The following is a 19,128-nucleotide window of genomic DNA, read 5'->3' on the forward strand; positions in this document are numbered from 1 at the left end:
GCTATGTAAGATGGAGTATTTTTTTTTTTTTTCAACGTTTTTAATTTATTTTTTTGGGGACAGAGAGAGACAGAGCTTGAACGGGGGAGGGGCAGAGAGAGAGGGAGACACAGAATCGGAAACAGGCTCCAGGCTCCGAGCCATCAGCCCAGAGCCTGACGCGGGGCTCGAACTCACGGACCGCGAGATCGTGACCTGGCTGAAGTCGGACGCTTAACCGACTGCGCCACCCAGGCGCCCCAAGATGGAGTATTTTTAACAGACCATATCGACACCACCGCGGGCCCTTGGTGTGTGGCCTTTGATCTGACAGCTGCTTTCTTTTTTAAAACTGTCATCGGGGAGGATTAAGAACAGTTTGCCTCTAAATAGCAAGAACAGAAGCAGGCGTTCATGTCTTGCTGCAGGGCCGTGTGTCTTCTCCCGCTGTCGTTCGTAGTAGTAAGAGGGACCTCAGTAATCTGGACGTTCTGAAGAGTGGCCTGTCGGTTCACCCTATCGTTAACATTGTGCTAATAATTAGACCCGGTGACCAGGATGTTGCAAGTATCCTCAATGTTCTGTCAAAACTCAAGTGTACCAGAAGTGGGAGAGGAACTCCGTGGCCACTTGCATGCCAGTAAAATCTACAGTAAAAATAACAGGTCTCGGCCTTGCTGGGACACTTGCCTCCGAGAGAAAGGGAGAGTTGCCGCCCCCTGCAACCCCTACCCCTGAGAGTAACTGACTGGTTGATGTCTGTGGACTTTGAAGGCCACACGTATCCCCTCTGCAAGTATTTCTGCGAGTGGGACTTTCCCAGCTGTTGGCCTATCTGCTACCCCTTCCTCTGTTCCTGGCCCTGCTCTCCTTCCACCCGGTAGCAACTCCTCTTCCTCGTCTCCTAAGCCCCAATCTTTCCTCCATCTCGCGGTAGTTGCGAGGGGTCTGTACTCATTTTCCTTAGCGCACGTTGGTCTGAAGCACTAGGAGGCACGCTTTCATGCCTACTTACCAAATGTGGACTTGGCCTTGGAACACTTAACATGCACAAAAGAGGGGATATTGGAATGACCTTGTTTATTTTGCTAACTGGGCTAGATATTTTGCTGACTACTTCGTCATGAGCTCGAGGACACAGTTGAGCACTTTTCTGTATTGGGACTGGCTCTGCTATTGTTTGGCTTTTTAAGTTTTCGATGTTTGGTGTCTTTATTTTTTTTTTACTCCTAGTTAAACCATAGGATGGAAACACTTTTGGTCTTACCACTTATAAATGATGAATAGCTAAGTGTTTTTGCTGACATGATTAAGAAATTAAAACAGAAGAGACTCATAAATATGGAGAACAAACTGAGGGTTGCTGGAGGGGGTTGTGGGAGGGAGGGTGGGCTAAATGGGGAAGGGGCATTAAGGAATCCAGTCCTGAAATCATTGTTCCACCCTATGCTAACTAATTTGGATGTAAATTAAAAAAATAAAATAAAATAAATTAAAAATAATAGTCTTAAAAGTATCCTGAAAGATGACACTATGAAATTCTTAAATTGAACTTTATTTATTTATTTATTTATTTTATTTATTATTTTATTTTAAGGCGCCCCTTAAATTGAACTTTAAAAAACAGGACAGGGGGCGCCTGGGTGGCTCGGTCGGTTGAGCGTCCAACTTCGGCTCAGGTCATGATCTCACAGTCTGTGAGTTTGAGTCCCGCATCGGGCTCTGTGCTGATGGCTCAGAGCCTGGAGCCTGCTTCCGATTCTGTGTCTCCCTCTCTCTCTGACCCTCCCCCGTTCATGCTCTGTCTCTCTCTGTCTCAAAAATAAATAAATGTTAAAAAAAAAAATTAAAAAACAGGACAGGGCTGGACACCTAGGTGGCTCAGTTGGCTAAGTGTCTGACTCTAGGTTTGGGCTCATGATGTCACGGTTTGTGAATTTGAGCCCTGCATCGGGCTTAGCACTGCCGCTGTGGAGTCTGCTTGGGATCCTCTCTCCCTCTCCCTCTCTCTCTGCTCCTCCTCTGCTCTCTCTCTCAAAATAAACAAACGAACTTAAACAAGCCAGGACAGTCCTGACCACACAGGGAATGAATGAACAGGTAACATTTAAGCATTACGAAGCTTAATTGGGCACATTGTTTGATACTTTTGATGCTCTACCGCTTACAAGCGGATACTTTTTTAAAGTCTAAAAATAAGTGCTCTTTTGGGCAAAGTGGTTTTCAGTCTTTTGTCTGAAGTTCAGAGTTAACCTACTTATGTACTTGTGTGTACAACAATAGATTTCACTACACTAGTTTATCTACGTACAGCTTGTTTTGGGTTACATGCTGAAAGATACGTTCATGTGTGATGCATTGCCTGTGTGATGCTAATAGAAGTTTTTTTTTTTTTTTTTGCTAAATATATTTCCATTTTTACTGGAATAAATGATGTCTTCAAGTTTTAGTGGAGGCTAGAGTAAGAGATAGTACTCAGCAAGATGTTCTGAGAAAGATTGTGTGATCTGAGAGGTCTGATACTGAGATAGGCCACGGAAATCTCCAGCACTGTGTGAGTCACAGCACACAGCTCTGAGATTCTGAAGCAAAGTCCTATCTCCCGTGAATCAGAATAACTGAAAACATCTCATACTGCTCTGCTGGTCACCGGTAAAGCCAGAGACCATGGCAGTAGTCCCAGAAGAGAAGAGAATGAAGTATGTTCTGTATGGAGAAATAAGTCTGATAAAACTTGCAGAGAATGTGAGGGATCTCTCCGGATAATAGCAAGAAATCTACTTTGGCTAAAGAGAAACACTCACATTGATGAATAGCGAAAAATGGTTAAAAGTTTGAATCCTTTGGTAGAAGATACTTGATGACTAAATGAGATATTGGGACTTGATTCAGCAGCCAGGAGAGAGTCACTAAATGTTTTCAGTATCGGGAGGACGGTTAGAATCCAGTCCTCGTGTGCTCACTGAATCTACTATCATGACAAATATTAATCCGTCAGGTCACCCAGAGGGATGGTTTTCATTAAATTCTATATAGATTTTAGGAAAAAATGACTTCACTATTAAAAACTTCAAAATAAGAAGGTAGCTCTTCCTCCAGAATTCAATGACTTAATTATGCTTTTTCAGGTCAGATATTTGTTTCATATAATTAAATATGCAGCAAAATAGGAAACAAATCACATTTAACTTATAGACTGTCAGTAGGATATATTATCGGGGAAGCAAAATTCTAACTGATGAATTTTATTTTCAGTCTTTATTATCTTGCTGAGTTCAAAATTCCTTATTTCAAGATCACTGTCACCACCCTTGTTTCCAGGGCGATACTCAAGGCCGTTGTTTGAAACCGAGACTGAACTTGATGTACATTTTTTTCCCCTTTCTTTGAGGTTGAATTCTTAGTGTTACCAAGAATAAAACAAGACAGGAGCTAAAGTATCTGTTTCATTGCTCTGGGTAGATTAAAACCTCTCTTTTACCCAGTACATGTGATATAGAGAACATTATAGAATTGAGGTTCCTTCTAGCCTGAGTAGGACACAGAATGACCCGGAAAACGAGGGACTATGCCTTCTGGGTAGTTCACAGAACTGGTAGTCACGTGTAACGAACCATTTGTGAAGTGCATCTCCATGGTGCAGTCTCCCCTCGAAGCCCTACTGACAATGCAGTCTAGTCTTCCAATTCTCAACACCTGTGGGAATGTTAGAGCAGAGGTATGATGAGTCCAAATAGACACTTTTTGGCAGATGAAAACAGCTAAGGTTGTTGAAATTTCACTTTCAAAGGCATTCTTTCTCAAAATGGCAAAATAAAACAGCATGTACTTTTTTTAATGCTTAATGTTTAATATGAAATTAAAGGGTCATACAATTAGAAAGGATTTAATACGTGGGGCTTGGTGAGAACCACAAAGGTACTGGGTTTGAACACCAACAAGGGCTCATCCCAGCCCTGTTAATTCTTAGCTCTGACTTTCCTTCTAACATTTTTCCTGTGATTGATATTAGCTGGAAATATGGGTAGGCCAATTTGTCCTTTATAGTATTCAAGAACAGAAGGAAAAATCTGTAACAGACAAAGGCCTGAGGATTTTTAACATGTTTAAAGTTTGAGAAGTCAATGATTTTCCTTACTAGAAAAAAACTCAACTTAGATCGTTATTGATAGGTTGGATTTCATGGTAAATATAGTGGTATATCTGTGTTTTTATTTCTATTAGATTTACTCAAAAACCCATGTATGTCTTGCCACACTTATAGATTGGAGTTAATAATTCATACTGAGTGAAGAAATACTGTGTTTTGGAGTGAATATGTCCCTGTTCTCCTCTTGGGAGCAGTTAAAATGTAAGCTGGAGCAAATTCTCTCTCTATTGTCAAATTGCTTCATACGTGACTTTAAATAAAAATGAAAGTCCTGACAATGACCTGCACATAGGAAGGTAATTCAAATCAATATGCCAGAACATTCTAATTAGTGGCTTTTATCTCTGCATACTGATTAATAGTACCCCCTCATCTTCTAAAGTATCCTGTTCAAACAATAAGTAATGGTCCCCCTGTTTATGAGGCATTCCATAATCTGGCCCCTGTAGTCTCTCAGATCTCAGCTTCTAGTTCTCCACCTGGCTTATTCTTCAGAAGCACAGGCTTTCTTGTTACTCCTCACACATAGCAGGTAAAGCCCACCTCAGGGCCTTTGCATTTGCAATACTCTCTGTCCAGAATGTTTTCCCATATATCAGTGTGGCTCCCTCTGTCGCTTCATTCGGGTCTTTACTCAGTCAAGCATTTGCTGTGTATCATACAGTCACGCTGTTCAAGAGAGAAAACCCATGCCCTGTTTTTAAGAAGAACAATAAAATATTAGCGGAGTATAAAGATTTGTTAGCTGGGTAACTGGAGATGGTGTGTTGGGAACACTAAGCCAGTGCAGAGGTAGCAGCTGCAGGAAAGGGCTTATATCCTTTGGGTTGGAGAATGAAGGGAAAAGACGGAGACTGTTAAAAGTGTAGAGCATAGAAGATAAGCCTTGCAGAGCCTGGTCCGGATTATTAAGGGGAGGGTGCTGCTTAACCAAGTGGTGTCTTTGAGCTTTCAGGAAGGGATCCGTTGAGCTAGGGTTAGAGCATCTCTGAGGAGGGGCCAGCAGCCAGCCAGTGCAAGTACTGCTGTGGGGACATGGGAAAATTACAAGATGGGTGCTGCAAATGTCGGGGGGGAAAAACCGGCGGTAAGTGATTCAGTTGGAATGTTCTGCAGTAAATCATGGCTGGAAGGACTCTGATAGAAACCGGAAGCAAGCAGGATGTGAGCAAGAAGGAGAATGTCCATTCTTCCTCCTCCTATCTTAATTTTCTTCGAAGGAGGGGCGCCTGGGTGGCGCAGTCGGTTAAGCCTCCGACTTCAGCCAGGTCACGATCTCGCGGTCCGTGAGTTCGAGCCCCGCGTCGGGCTCTGGGCTGATCGCTTGGAGCCTGGAGCCTGTTTCCGATTCTGTGTCTCCCTCTCTCTCTGCCCCTCCCCCGTTCATGCTCTGTCTCTCTCTGTCCCAAAAATAAATAAAAAACATTGAAAAAAAAAAAATTAAAAAAAAAAAATTTTCTTCGAAGGAAACTTGGAGGGCCCTGTAAGGAGCCTGCTAGATAAGCAGGGGTGTGGTTTACAAAGTTCTAACGTTAGCATTTACCAAGTAAATGTGGAAGGGTGAGTTTGAAACTCAGAGACGAAGGTTGAATACTTAACACAGCCATCCTTTCTTAAAATTTCGGTACCTTTCAATATTTGCTGTTTCCTCTCCTTTATTTTTAAAGTGCTTTATTTTAGTGCTTCTCATTTAAGTACCATATAGTTTTATTTTCAGTGTTTATTGTCCATCTGCACTATTAACAACCTAGAACAATTCCTGGCACAGAGCAGGTCGTCTATTCTGAATATTTATATTAATAATAAGAAGCAACACCCATAGCAGTAAACAAGCTACTATTCCATGTATTTAACGTAAGTACTATAGACTCAAGATAGTATTTATGTGCTCCTCTCTGATCACCCCTATAAGGAAATCGGTGTATAAATACGTTAATCAGCTTGCCCTAGGCCACACAAGTGGGAGAGTCGGGGTTTGAATCAAGGCAGCGGACTCCTGTGAGGCCTGCAGTCTCCCTACCATGGTAAATTGAAAGTGCAAACAAAAATACTAAATGTACTCTTCTAATTATCTGCACTTCACCAAGTCTAACTATAATCTCCAAAAGCATTACCATATGTCAACTATGCACAAGCTTAATAATTCAGAAGAAATAATGTTACTGGATGTATCTTTACAATTATAGCCTTAAAATGAAGGGTAAATGTAATTGGCAATAGAGTGCCCTTTGAAAGATGTCGCCGACTTTAATAGAAGGAAATTTCTTAGGGCTTAAATAGGCTTGCCAGAGTCCAAAATCTTTGGAACAAAGCCCTCGCTTAGTTCAGTAAAAACAAGAATTCAGCTCACAACAGTGGTGCCTTCATTAATGTAATGTCAAAGTGTTTGCATTATGAGTCCAGTCTGCTCAGTATGGTGCACAGAAAACTTCTTCCGACCCAAACCTCTGTTTCTCTTGTGATTAATATTTTATTAAGCATTAATAAATACAAAAAAGAGTGCCTAGAAGGAATACAATAACATTCATCTCCATAGTCACAGAGGGAGATAATCTTTCTTGATATACAGCATATCCACACTACTGTAATATTTATCTTAGTTTTTCCCTCAAATTTTAAAACTGTCTTAGAACAAAGAGTTTACTTAAAAAGACAGTACATCTTATTAACCAAATGGAGAAAATAATTCCATTTCAAATGACCCGAAATGCTTGTTCAAATCTGTTAAACTGTTTCTTCCTCCGTTGGATGAGGACTTGGTCTGTCCCCATGGCTATGTCTATACTCGTGCGAAATAAAGCAGGGCCACAAGTCACTGTGGAGGGACTGAGACTTCCAGCCGGCTGTGCGTGGCTTCTCACATGTGCCTTGGGACACATAACTGTCTATCCTTCCAGCATCTTTGTTTACGTTTCCACATCTTTGTGGAATTTTCCCAGGCTGTGGAAGTGTGTGTAATTGTATTGTTTACAAATCACAGAATTGCCAATTATTCTGGCCATTTTAGTAATAGCCCTGGTTCATCGAGAACAGAGCCTGTGGCTTAGTGTGCCTGTCTCTCACTGACACTCTGACAGGTCTGTGAGCTAAGTATTCTGATGATTAAGGATAATAAGGTACAGGTCTACCAAGTTGAACTAGAGGACTGAGACCACCCAGATGGTTGGTGGGGTATGTGAAGAAGAGATAGCTGACTCCATGACCCTGGTCTTAACCTCCGTTTAACCCACAAGCCAGAGGGCACAGAGCTCGAGTGGCAGAGAGAGTGGAATCGAAGGGGTCTCCGTTAAAATTCCATGTCGCTGGGGCGCCTGGGTGGCTCAGTTGGTTGAGCGTCTGACCCTTTGTTTCAGGTCACGATCTCACAGTCATGCTCGGTACTGAGCGTAGAGCCTGCTTAAGATTCTCTCCTTCTCCCTCTGCCCCTCCCCTGCTTGCGTGCATGCTCGCTCTCTCAAAAAAAATTCCATGTCATTAACATTTGTGCACTTTCTGCAATATTTAGCATCACTAATGTGAACACTTTCCTTTGTGGATTGGGATTATTCTCTATCATAGATCAAGGGTAAGCAAACGATAGGGCCGAGGAGGTGGATGGAATCCTGTTTACGGCCACCTCTGTGCTGCTTCCGTGGGGTGTCCCCTAGAGTCAAGCCTGCACTCACTTGTCTCGCGTCCCCTGCTGGCACTTCCAAAATGCAGGGCGAGTCTTACCGCTCGTGTTCAAGCAGTTGCCACCCCAATACATTCACACACCGTGCCATTAATAATAGGACTCCTAATGACTGATGTAACCTGTAGCAGTACGCCTGTGTGGCTGTGGCATCCAGGAGATCAGTGTTCCATGGGAGAATCTGTTCTTCACTTTGCATATTCATTTTTTAAAAAATATACTTATTTGTCAGGGTGCCTGGGTGGCTCAGTCGGTTGAGCGTCCGACTTCAGCTCAGGTCGTGATCTCTCGGTCCGTGAGTTCGAGCCCTGCGTCAGGCTCTGTGTTGACAGCTCAGAGCCTGGAGCCTGCTTCGGATTCTGTGTCTCATTATCTCTCTGCCCCTCCCCAACTTGTAGTCTGTGTCTCTCTCTGTCTCTCAAAAATATATAATTATAAAAAAAAATAAAAAATATAATTTCTTGTCAAGTTAACATACAGTGTGCTCTTGGTTTCAGGAGTAGATTCCTGTGATTCATCGCTTACATACCACGCCCAGTGCTCATCCCAAGAAGTGCCCTCCTCAGTGCCCATCACCCATTTTCCCCTCTCCCCCACCACATCCCCCATCACTTTGCACATTCTAAGCAACAAAACCGAGGCTGAAACAATTGTCATGTAGTCCTGGATCTAGTGGGAGGGAGAAACAGAAGGGGAAAAAAAGCATGTTTTAAAACTTAAGTTGTAAAAACAAAATGATTTACTCTATAGTATTGAATGTATCGAAATGAGTAGTCTTCTAAAACTTTAGTTGCTATGGGCTTAAATGCTATCAGTCATCTGCTTTCTGTCTGTACTCCTAGTTTCTTGTCACCAGAAGTTGGGGCTGACACTCCTCAGTGAGCAGAGTCTCTGTTTTAGGTTAAATCAGAGGACTGCTACTTTCAGAGTCATCCCGGGTCTGTGGATCCTCTTGGGTTTGTCCCGTGACCGTCTGCGTTGAGATGGAATGATTTTTCCCTTGAGTCCAGTCATTATTGAGTTACCCATCTCTGAGTCTGGAACAGCTCAAAGCTCACTTCACATTTGACTGTGCTTGTCTCTGAAATGCTGAAAATGGGCTGGAGGCTTGTTTTATTCCTTAGATAGAAAATGACACGCCTGGTTCTTTACCTTCAGTGAGCTCAGTTTTTCTGTCATGTGTGTGGGTGCACACATGGCTTTTACTGACTCGAAAGCTCTCTTCCCTGGACCTAAAGTAATAGTTTCTCTTTATTAGGATGATTTGTATCAAATCTGCACTGAAAAGAGACTCCCCACTGTACAAAGTCGTAACTCATTCTGCAGATTCCATTGCAATCCTTTGAAATCAGTATCCAGGAGACAACATTTAATGGTCTAATTTATTTTTATTATTTATTTATTTTTTTTTATTTTAGGAGTGCTTCCATGTTCCCAAAATTTCTATAAAATTATTTCTTTCCCAAGATAAAGTACATTTTAATAAATTTTATTCTGGTTGGGATATCACAAGAAAAAGACATTTAAGTGGTGCCTGGGTGGCTCAGTCGGTTAAGTGTCTGACTTTGGCTCAGGTCATGATCTCCTGGTTTGTGGGTTTGAGCCCCACATCAGGCTCTGTGCTGACAGCTCAGAGCCTGGAGCCTACTTCAGATTTAGTGTCTCCCTCTCTCTCTACTCTTCCCCTGCTCACGCTCTGTCTCTCTCTCTGTCTCTGTCTCTCTCTCTCTCTCTCTCTCAATCTCAAAAACAAATAAACATTGAAAAAAATTTAAAAAGAAAAAGATACTTAATAAAAATATTTGGGGAGGGAGGCACCTGGGTGACTCAGTTGGTTAAGTGTCTGACTCTTGGTTTTGGCTCAGGTCATGATTTCATTGTTTCGTGAATTCAAGCCCCTCATGGGACTCTGCTGGGAGCATGGAGCCTGCTTGGGATTCTTTGTCTTCTCGTGCTCTCTGCCCCTCCCCCACTCTCACTGTCTCTCTCTCTCAAAATAAACTTTAAAAAGTCTATATATATTCAGTTATTTCATTCAGTTTGTTATTATTGGCACACACGTGTGTGTGTGTGTATAATAATTGTAAATGCTTTGAATTCATTTGTCGTAGATGGAAGATTTTATGTTCAAGAACGAAACTGAGGTTATTTGTGAAGACCATCTCTGGGAAGGTGTTGGCTCTTGGCCTCTGGACTCTCTCCCGAACAAGTAGGGGGTAAGAAAGATAAGATTTATGATTTATTTCATATCCAGTATGCTTGTTCTTTAAGAAAAGGATTGTGGGGGACTTTTGTGCAGCCATTATAATGGCTTTTAATCAAAATGAATTTCCTTTGGAGTATCTTAAATCTTCCTGTGTTGGTATTGAAACGATAGTAGGTAAGTGTTAGGCATGGTTTCTGGTCTTTGTGTATGATTGCCTTGCATGGCTATCGAGACTAGCAGTGAATCTTGTTCATGGCAAGTGTTGACCTTGAAATTGGGAGGATTTAGACTCCACAAAATGTTGTGTATGTTTCCATTACCAGTGTGAATTTTTAAGCAGTGATGTGAAATATTCTTGAGAAGACGTGCTTAAATTTTCATGGGAAGAAGAATCTTGGTTCTCAAGGAAGGTCAGCATCAGATACGTTTGTATATCAGATTAACATTGTTTTGGGGGTGGCTCAGTCAGTTAAGCATTCACCTCTTGATTTTGGCTCAGGTCATGATCTCGCTTTATGACGAGCTGTGAGTTGGGCTTTGTGCTGACAATGTGGAGCTGGCTTGGGATTCTCTTTCTCCGTCTCTCTCTCAAAAGCAAAACGAAGCAAAACAAAACTTAAAAAATATTAGAATTGTTTATGGCAAGTAGTAAACAATTTTTTTAATTTTATAGTTAAGTAATTTCTGTACCCCATGTGGGACTTGAACTCACTACCTGAAGTTCACGAGTCAGGCGGTCCTTCATCTGAGCCAGCCAGGCACCCCAATTCAGTAGACATTTAAAAGAGAAACTGAAGAGTGTGCATTTCTAACGTTGTTCATTAAAATTTCTAACATAATGTATTTTATCAGAGCCTCAAATACAATCCGTTCCAAAAACAAACTTGGCAATCTCCTTGGTATGTTCGTCTCACAGGAGGCTGGATTTGTAAGCCTTTTGTATACATTACAGGACAGGTTTCTGTTCCGTGTTAAATAAAAATCCGAAGCTAAAGGGGGGGATTTATCCATAATTGATGCCCCCTATAGCAGGACATTTTGTGAAAATTTGAGAAATTTAATGAGTTTGAATATTTAAATTAATACTTGAGTGAATTTCAATCAGTTCTTTAAAATTCTGCTTTGTATGTTTTGTATTTATTGAGACCAACATTGCACCTCTATTACGTGTAATACAGGAGCAGCCAAATATTGGGAGGAAAAACCCACATCAGATTTAAAATATTTCCTCATGAATTTGGTATTTTGGGGGAGATAAAATGTCATACTTTCAAACATGATACATCTTGTTTATTTCCATAATCGTTGGAATAATTTAAACATGCAAATACATATTTGGACAACTCAATAGGGAAAAAAATAAATGTCTGTCAAGACTGTTAATATTGTGTAACGCTTGTAAACATTTCAGCAAGTCTTTCAACTGTGTTGGGAATAATTGTGCCCATGTAAGTTTTTGATCAAGGGTTTCAGTAAAAATGTTTGTCATGATGAAATGCAGCCTATTCTCCAGTAGATTATTGGCTCTTTTGTGTTGCCATGGCTGATTCTCCACCACCTTTCCGATGCTGTTTGGATAGACGGTTTCTTCAGTAAACTGGGAAGTATAAATTGGAAATATATTGAGCAAATTGTTCAAGGTGTCTTGTTCCAAAGAAGGAATAATTCCTCTGTTAATATTTTATAGCTTCATGCTAATGAGGAGATTCTTTAGCAAGAGAGCAATTTAGGCCACAAAGTAGAAGTAACTTTGTAACTAGGAGAAGAAATGAACACTGAAGTCTTTGCGGGAATGTTGTGGGCTTTTTCAGTGTTTTCAGCCTCTGCTAATAAGGCATCCCGCTTAGTTATCAATCTACTTGGCCATCACTAGCTCAAGGCTTGATTTTAAAACCTGAAAATCTTCCTTAGTTAAAGGAGAGCTGGGATGAGGCAGAGGTACATTAAAGGAAACAGTACAAATGAGCTCTGTTAGCGATGATCAAAAGCAAAATGTGAAGAAATTTTAGCAGGAAGAGGAGGGCTATCCTTTTCTAACTGGGGCTAATGAGTTTTTTTTCCCCCTTTGGATTCGACTAAGGATCTCACCTCAAAGCCCCTGGGTGGGAGGTTCTCGTTCTTGTTTTGGTTTGAAATTTTATCCTCAAAATGAAGTTTCTAAAATATATTAACAACGTGGAAAGAATAGTGAATTGGAAATCGGAGAGCTAAGCATCTTTTTCGGGCTGTGCCCCTAACCGGCTGTGTGACTTTGAGAAGTTACCTGACATTACCTGCATCAATGGTGTCATCCCTAGAATGAGAACATGGCAACCAGGCTTCCATCGTATAACATGATTTCATATTTCTTTGGAATCATATTGCCCTTGGAGCTGTGTTAAAACCTCGTCTTTTCTGTCTGGGGGGTTCATTTACTTATGGTTCCCTGGTTTAGCAACACAATATGGGATCACTGTGCAGTAAATATTTTTTTTTTTTATCAGGTAGTAACTCTTCAGCAGGCCTTCCTAATCTTATGAGCCATGTAACAGATACACCTGTCACTGATAAGATGTCCTATAAAATGCAAATATTACTGTTTTTCCACAGACTTCCATGTCTAATCATGACCTTGAGAACTAATGTGATACCATTTTCACATGCTGGAATTTGACCTTGAAAAAACAAAATATTTGTTACATTTATCCAAGCTGCCTTTTTTGGTATCATTTTTTAATTTACACTCTAGTTAATTAACATATAATATAATTGGTTTCAGGAGTAAATTTAGTGATTCATCACTTACATGTAACACCCCGTGCTCATCAGAAGTTCCAAGCTGCTTTTGCCCCCAACTCATCTTGGGAGATCTTCTAGTAATTGTGTTGCACAAGAGTTCATGCAAACATAACTTTTGATTAAAAGATGCTAATATTGCCAATTTATGGGATGTAAAGATACAAGAACTGCTAGAATAGTATAATATATGAAATGAAATCTTGTTACTTTGTTGTCATTAAATTGAATTTGTTTAAACTTGGGAATTCTTTGTATATGGGTATTTTAGAATACTGGCAAATTCTATAAAAGTAAGTTTCAAACTGAGGTACATATAGCTCTGAGGATAGATTGAGGGTACATGAACAAGGGCAGTTTTATGAAATTGGATTTTCAGATCAACTTTATGTCAAACATACATGCACTGCAATATAATTTCATATGAATATTAAGTCTTTTATTCTAATATACCCAAGGACAGAGGGTAATTACTGTTGTTTTATTCTGTTATTATTCCCTAAGATTAGGTGCAGTGTATGTTAAAATAGAAGACAAAGGTGTAAGACACCTAGTGAGTGTGTTAACTTATTAGTATTTATCATTGCTTATTATTTAACACACAATACAGATTATAGAGAACATTTTCTAGAGCACATAGCTATTTCTGTGAGATTGGAGACATTTTAATGGCAATGGATGACTTTAGATAAGAAAAATAATCTTCAAGGGATTTGCTCAGTTTATTATGTGAATAGCAGAACTTTGAATTTCTGTAAAAGCTAATTATCTCTTGCTTTCCTCCCTCTTTGTGGGTATCATCCTGAATGATAGACATACACTAGACAATCAGAAGTTTTGATACTGCTTTGACTTGGTCCTTCAGTGCAGAAATAGTCTTAAGAGTGAATATTATCCAGTCCCTGCCTTGGTGGGGGATGACTTGCTAGTATGTGTTCCATGGATCAACTTAGGTAACAAGATGACAACATTGGTCCTTGGAGCCAGTGGCATATATTAAAGTGTGTCTAAAAGAGGGAGCCGGGCATCTGTCGAAGCAAGTTGCTGTGTGCAGCCCACATATAAGGGCTTGTATATAATGAAGCTACCTACTTCATGTTTGTTTTCAAAATCTGACTTATTTTAAGACATTTTTTTTATCTTTGATTTTTGAGCCATTTGATTGTGTGATTCTTTGCAGTTTTGCTCATCTTGTTTTTTGGATTTATAGAGATTAGTGGGTCTGTTGGTTTATAGTTTATCATATTTGGGAAGGTTTTAGCCATTATTTCCTCCAGCATGTTTTTGTCTCCCTCTTTTACTGCTTCCTTTGTGGGAGTGGGGGGAGTCTGGTCGCTTATACAGTGGACGGTTGGAAGTTGTGCCACTGACCAATGATGCTTTTTTTCATTAAAAAAAATTATTTCCCGTTTCACTTGGATAGTTCATATTGCTATATCTTCAAGTTCAACTATCTTTTCCTTTACATATCTAATTTACCATCAATCCCCTCCAATGTGCTTATCATCTGACATATCAGTTTTTAGCTCTCAAATTCCATTTAAGGTCTTTTTAGATCTTTCATGTTTGTACTTAATTTGTTAACCATGTGAAATGCAGTTACTATTTTAATGACCTTACTTGCTAATTCTAATGTCTGTGTCATTCTCAGTCTGTTCTGAGTGATTGATATCTAACCTCACCCCCAGCATGGGTCATTTCTTGCTTCTTTGCATGTCTGGTTATTTTGACTGGATCCCAAACATTGTGAGTTTTGTATTGTTGGATGCTGGAAGCTTGGTGTTTGCATAAATACCTTGAGGTTTGTTCTGGACACCGTTAAGTTTCTTGGAAACAGTTTGAGTTGTTGGGGGTTTGGTTTTTAAGATGTGTTAGGTGGGAGTTGTGATTAGTCTAGGACTGATTATTCCCCAGACTTGAAGCAAAAATGTTCTTGGTTCTGAACCCAGTACCCTGTGAATTTTCAATTTTCAACATGGTTGGTGGGGACAGGTGTTATTCCGGGCTCAGTGTGAGCGCTAAGCATTGCAGCCCCTGTCTTCTCATTTGGTTCTTTTTCCAATGCCTCCTGAATTTTCCTTCCCTGCGTGCACTCATCGCTAGTTTGCTGAATAATTGCAGAAATTCTCAGTAGATACTCAGCCTTCTCCTTGTTTCAGCTCTTGACTAGCCTGTCCTGTAGTCTTTAGCCACCAAGGCCTCTCTGGACTTGCAGTTCTGCTGCCTCAACTTTTCCAAAACGCTGATGAGAAACATTTGAAGCAGAGCTAAGCGGCTCGGTCGTTAGGTCCAGGTATGAGAACAGAACTGTCTAGTATTCACGAGCTGACCCCAGACCAAGAAGCCATAAACAGCTATTGCTGAAATATCATACAGTTGTAATCTTGTGTTTTTGTTGTTGTTGTTTTGATGGCATTGTGGCTGTTAATTAATGATCGCCTGTGCAAGAGGAAAAACAGATATTTAATTGAGGTGAAATGTTATGGCCAAAGTGATGGTTGAAACACAGTCCAGTCCCACTGTACCTTTGGGCAAATTTGAGATGATCTAAAGTATTGGGGTTTGAGATAAAAGGGTAGGTATAACTATTATGAATATAAGTACAGATCTACCTTTATCATTTGAGAATATAGTGACTTTTTAAAAATCAGTCATGATAAATTACAGTAATTTGCAGTTTTAATTAATATGGAATCGTGCTGTGAAATAGTCAAGATATTGTTCATATAGCTAAGTAATCAGCGTTTCTATGGGGTAATAATCTCAGTCACTCTGGAACTGCTACTCTTTACATTGTTAAATACAGTTTATGACTTTTCTATCACAGAACAATAGGGAATGCATTGCCTTTGCACTTGTGATAGGACCATGGGATTATGACAGTTAAGGAATCTGATGATCAAAATGATTTAGTTACTTGCTCCAGGTTCATGTACAGCTTGGTGATAAAGTCATTATGACTAAGTTTTTGTTTGTTTTAAAATATTTAGCTTCTTGTACTCTCCCAGTCTTTACCATTTTATCATTTCTTGTCTGTCCCTTTGGCTATAGCATTTAGGAGCAGTACCTTTATTAAACAATGTTCTTTAGCTTTGGGGAATGATTTATTTTTCATATATATTTCAGAAACTCTTTAAAGTTTTCTTTACTTGCATAGAATTCTATTACCTTGCTCCCACATCCAACGAAATCAAAAATCTTTTTCCTCATGTATTAATTTAATTGCCAAGAATATCAGTAATATTTTGTTTGTTTTCAGAATCGGTTACAAATTTGACTATTGCAATCACAGTAACTCGCAATTAAAAGGGTTTTAAAAGACTAGTATATGCTACGTGTTTAACAAAACAAATAAAAACAGTTTAAAAAACAAAATTAGTACATGATGCTCTAAAAAGTTGAATAGATCTTTAATGAATATTTCTTCTTACCCTCCAATATTCAATTACATTTCATAGTAGAAAGACCTTAAAACGCTAACATGGAAAAGCAATCTATAAATCTTATTTTTAAAAGTGAGGGATAATATAAAATAATTACTATTTTTAAGATAAACAGATGAGCTAGCCAGAAAGTAAGAGAAATTCCTCCGGGCCAACAATGAAGATGAGGTGGAAAGGCAGAATGGTGCGAGGTCCCTCTGGCATCAGCTATCCGGGGGCACAACCAATCTCAACATCACATAGGCCTTCTTTAATGATCATATAGGGTGGAACAAGAGACAAGGTTTTGAACCTTTGTAAAGTATGAAGGTTTTACTGCAATTCTCTCATAGAGCCAATTTTATTGAAGGGCTACAATTTTAGTGAAGAAATGGAATCGAAAATAATTCTGGTCACTGTCAAAGAGACCGTATGAAATCTTGTCTGTCTTCACTTGACTGCTGAACAGGATAAAAATCACACCTAAGAATTGGTAACAACAGGCCTGCTTTCAATGTAATGTTCAAATATGCAGTCTCTGTGTTTTGCAGGAAACCTGAAGCTAAAAAATTAATGAGTGATGCTGGGTTTAAAATAACCTCGGACACCTGGCAAAACAAAAATAAAATACTGTGGAGAAACACATAGTACAATGCTTTCACAGTCTGAATCAAACCACATGAGAAAAAAAGTTTCCAGGAGTAGAGGTCAGCAAAAGAACAAACAGCAGAAACAACCCCCGATTTGCAGTCCTTGAATTAGCTCCTGTGGATTCCAATTAGTATGTTTACATTATCAAAGAAATAAAAGTAGAAACAAGCAGGATATATACCAGATCAAATAAATATACCAGAATATACCAGATCAGGGAAAAAAAAAAAAAAAAGACAAGACAGATTTTAACAGAAACAAAGAGAAATGAGAAATTTTCATTTAAAAAGTAAAAACAAAAATACATATGGATTCTTCATTTCAAATGCAGGGGCTGGATTAAATAGGAGGTCAGATAGTATACACAGCTGAAAAGTGAATTGGTAAACTGGATGATAGAGACCTAGTAAATGGGAAAGTGAAGATCAGAGGAGAACAAATTTAAGAGTGGCAGAATGAGAAGTATGATTCAAAAAGATCATGCGTGAAGCTTTTCTGAAAGTCGATATAAGACATGAATATTCAATTTCTAAACAACTCCACAAAAGAAATTCACAGATGTGCACAAAAATAATATACAAGATGCCAAAATGCTGATAGGTATAATGACATATACAATTGTAGATATAATATGCATTGTAAATACTTATACATACATATATATATATGTATATGTATTAAATGACCTTCTAAAGAGAATGGCGAATTATGTGTGTAATATTCATGAAGTGAATATGCCAGAGAGAAAATGGATTTATGCTGAATTTATAGGAGCTTTATGATTGCACATGTCAATGTGGGTAAGTTTCAAAACATAACATTAAAACAAAAGCAAATTGCAGAATGATTCATTCAGCGAGACACTGTAAACAAATTTCAAAAATGTAAAAACTCTGTTGTCTTGAGGTTTCACACATGAGGTGGCAGTGTAAATAAATGCAGAAGAATGACAAATGCCAAATTCAGTACAATTTGTAACTGTGCGTATGTATGTGTGTGTAGTGAAATGATCAAAGGAATAAATGGCACTTTTCCCACTCTTTTTATCATTTTCTTTTCCTGGAAAATTGGGTGTATGGTTATTTTCTCACATTATCCTCTGTGCCCTTTAGATGTGAAATAGTTTATCAGTCTAAACAGAGAAAATGGTACATAGTGTTGGAGACAGCAGCTATTGACGATACTTGAAGAAATTTTGCTCAAAAGAGGGGAAGGACAGAAAGGAGACAGTAAATAAGAAGAGTGATTAGCTTTGGTTTGTTTGTTTTGTGGACTTTCTTGGTTTTTCTTGAGGGGGTTGGGGAGGGGACATGTTTGTATGCTAAAGGAGGGACCCTTTTCTAAAGTGAACTCTTGAGTATGTGGAGAAGAGGAGTCCAAAGAATAAGGAGACATCCTACTATAAACAGGAACATGGGCCCTTCCTTCTTCCATTGCAACCATCCATTCTGTACTAATTATCCAAGACAGATGTCCTTTTACCAGCCCAGGATCCTTCAGTTTCACTGAAGCATATTATCCTTCTAGCATTTTGTGCAGCTTTGGTGGGTTGGTCAATACAAATGTCTCTTATTTCTTTTATTTGTTCATTTATTTATATATTTTAATTTTAATCCTGATATAGTTAACATGCAGTATTTTATGAGTTCCAGGTCTGCAGTAGAGTGATTCAGCCCTTCTGTACCTTACTCAGTGTTCCATCATGATAAGTATTCTCTTAATCTCCTTCGCCTGTTGCTCACATCCCCCCCACCCCCCTACTCTCACCTCCCCTCTGGCAACCACCAGTTCTTTTTAAGAGTCTGAGTTTTGTATCTTTTTTTTTTTCTTTCTCCATTTTTTTTTTGTCATCTTAAATACCCCATGTGTGAAATCATACGGTATAGGTCTTCCTCTGACTGAGATTTCACTTAGCATAATACTCTCTAGACCCCTCTGTGCTGTACATGGTAAGATTTCATTCCTTTTTATGACTGAGCAACGTTCCGTTGTGTATGTACCACCTGTTCTTTATCCAGTCATCTACCAATGGACACCCGGGCTGTTCTCGTAATTTGGCTGTTGTAAATGATGCTGCAATAAACAATGCTGTGTACATCTTTTTAAATTAGTGTTTTCTTATTCTTGGGGCAAATACCCAGTAACAGAATGACCGGATCATATGGCAATTCTCTTAATTTTTTGAAGAAGCTCCATACTGTTTTCCACAGTGGCTGCATCAGTTTGCATTCCCAACAACAGTGTACAAGGGTTCCTTTTTCCCTATATTCTC

The sequence above is a fragment of the Panthera leo genome, chromosome D3, assembly GCF_018350215.1.
Source record: "Panthera leo isolate Ple1 chromosome D3, P.leo_Ple1_pat1.1, whole genome shotgun sequence".
Classification (NCBI taxonomy): domain Eukaryota; kingdom Metazoa; phylum Chordata; class Mammalia; order Carnivora; family Felidae; genus Panthera; species Panthera leo.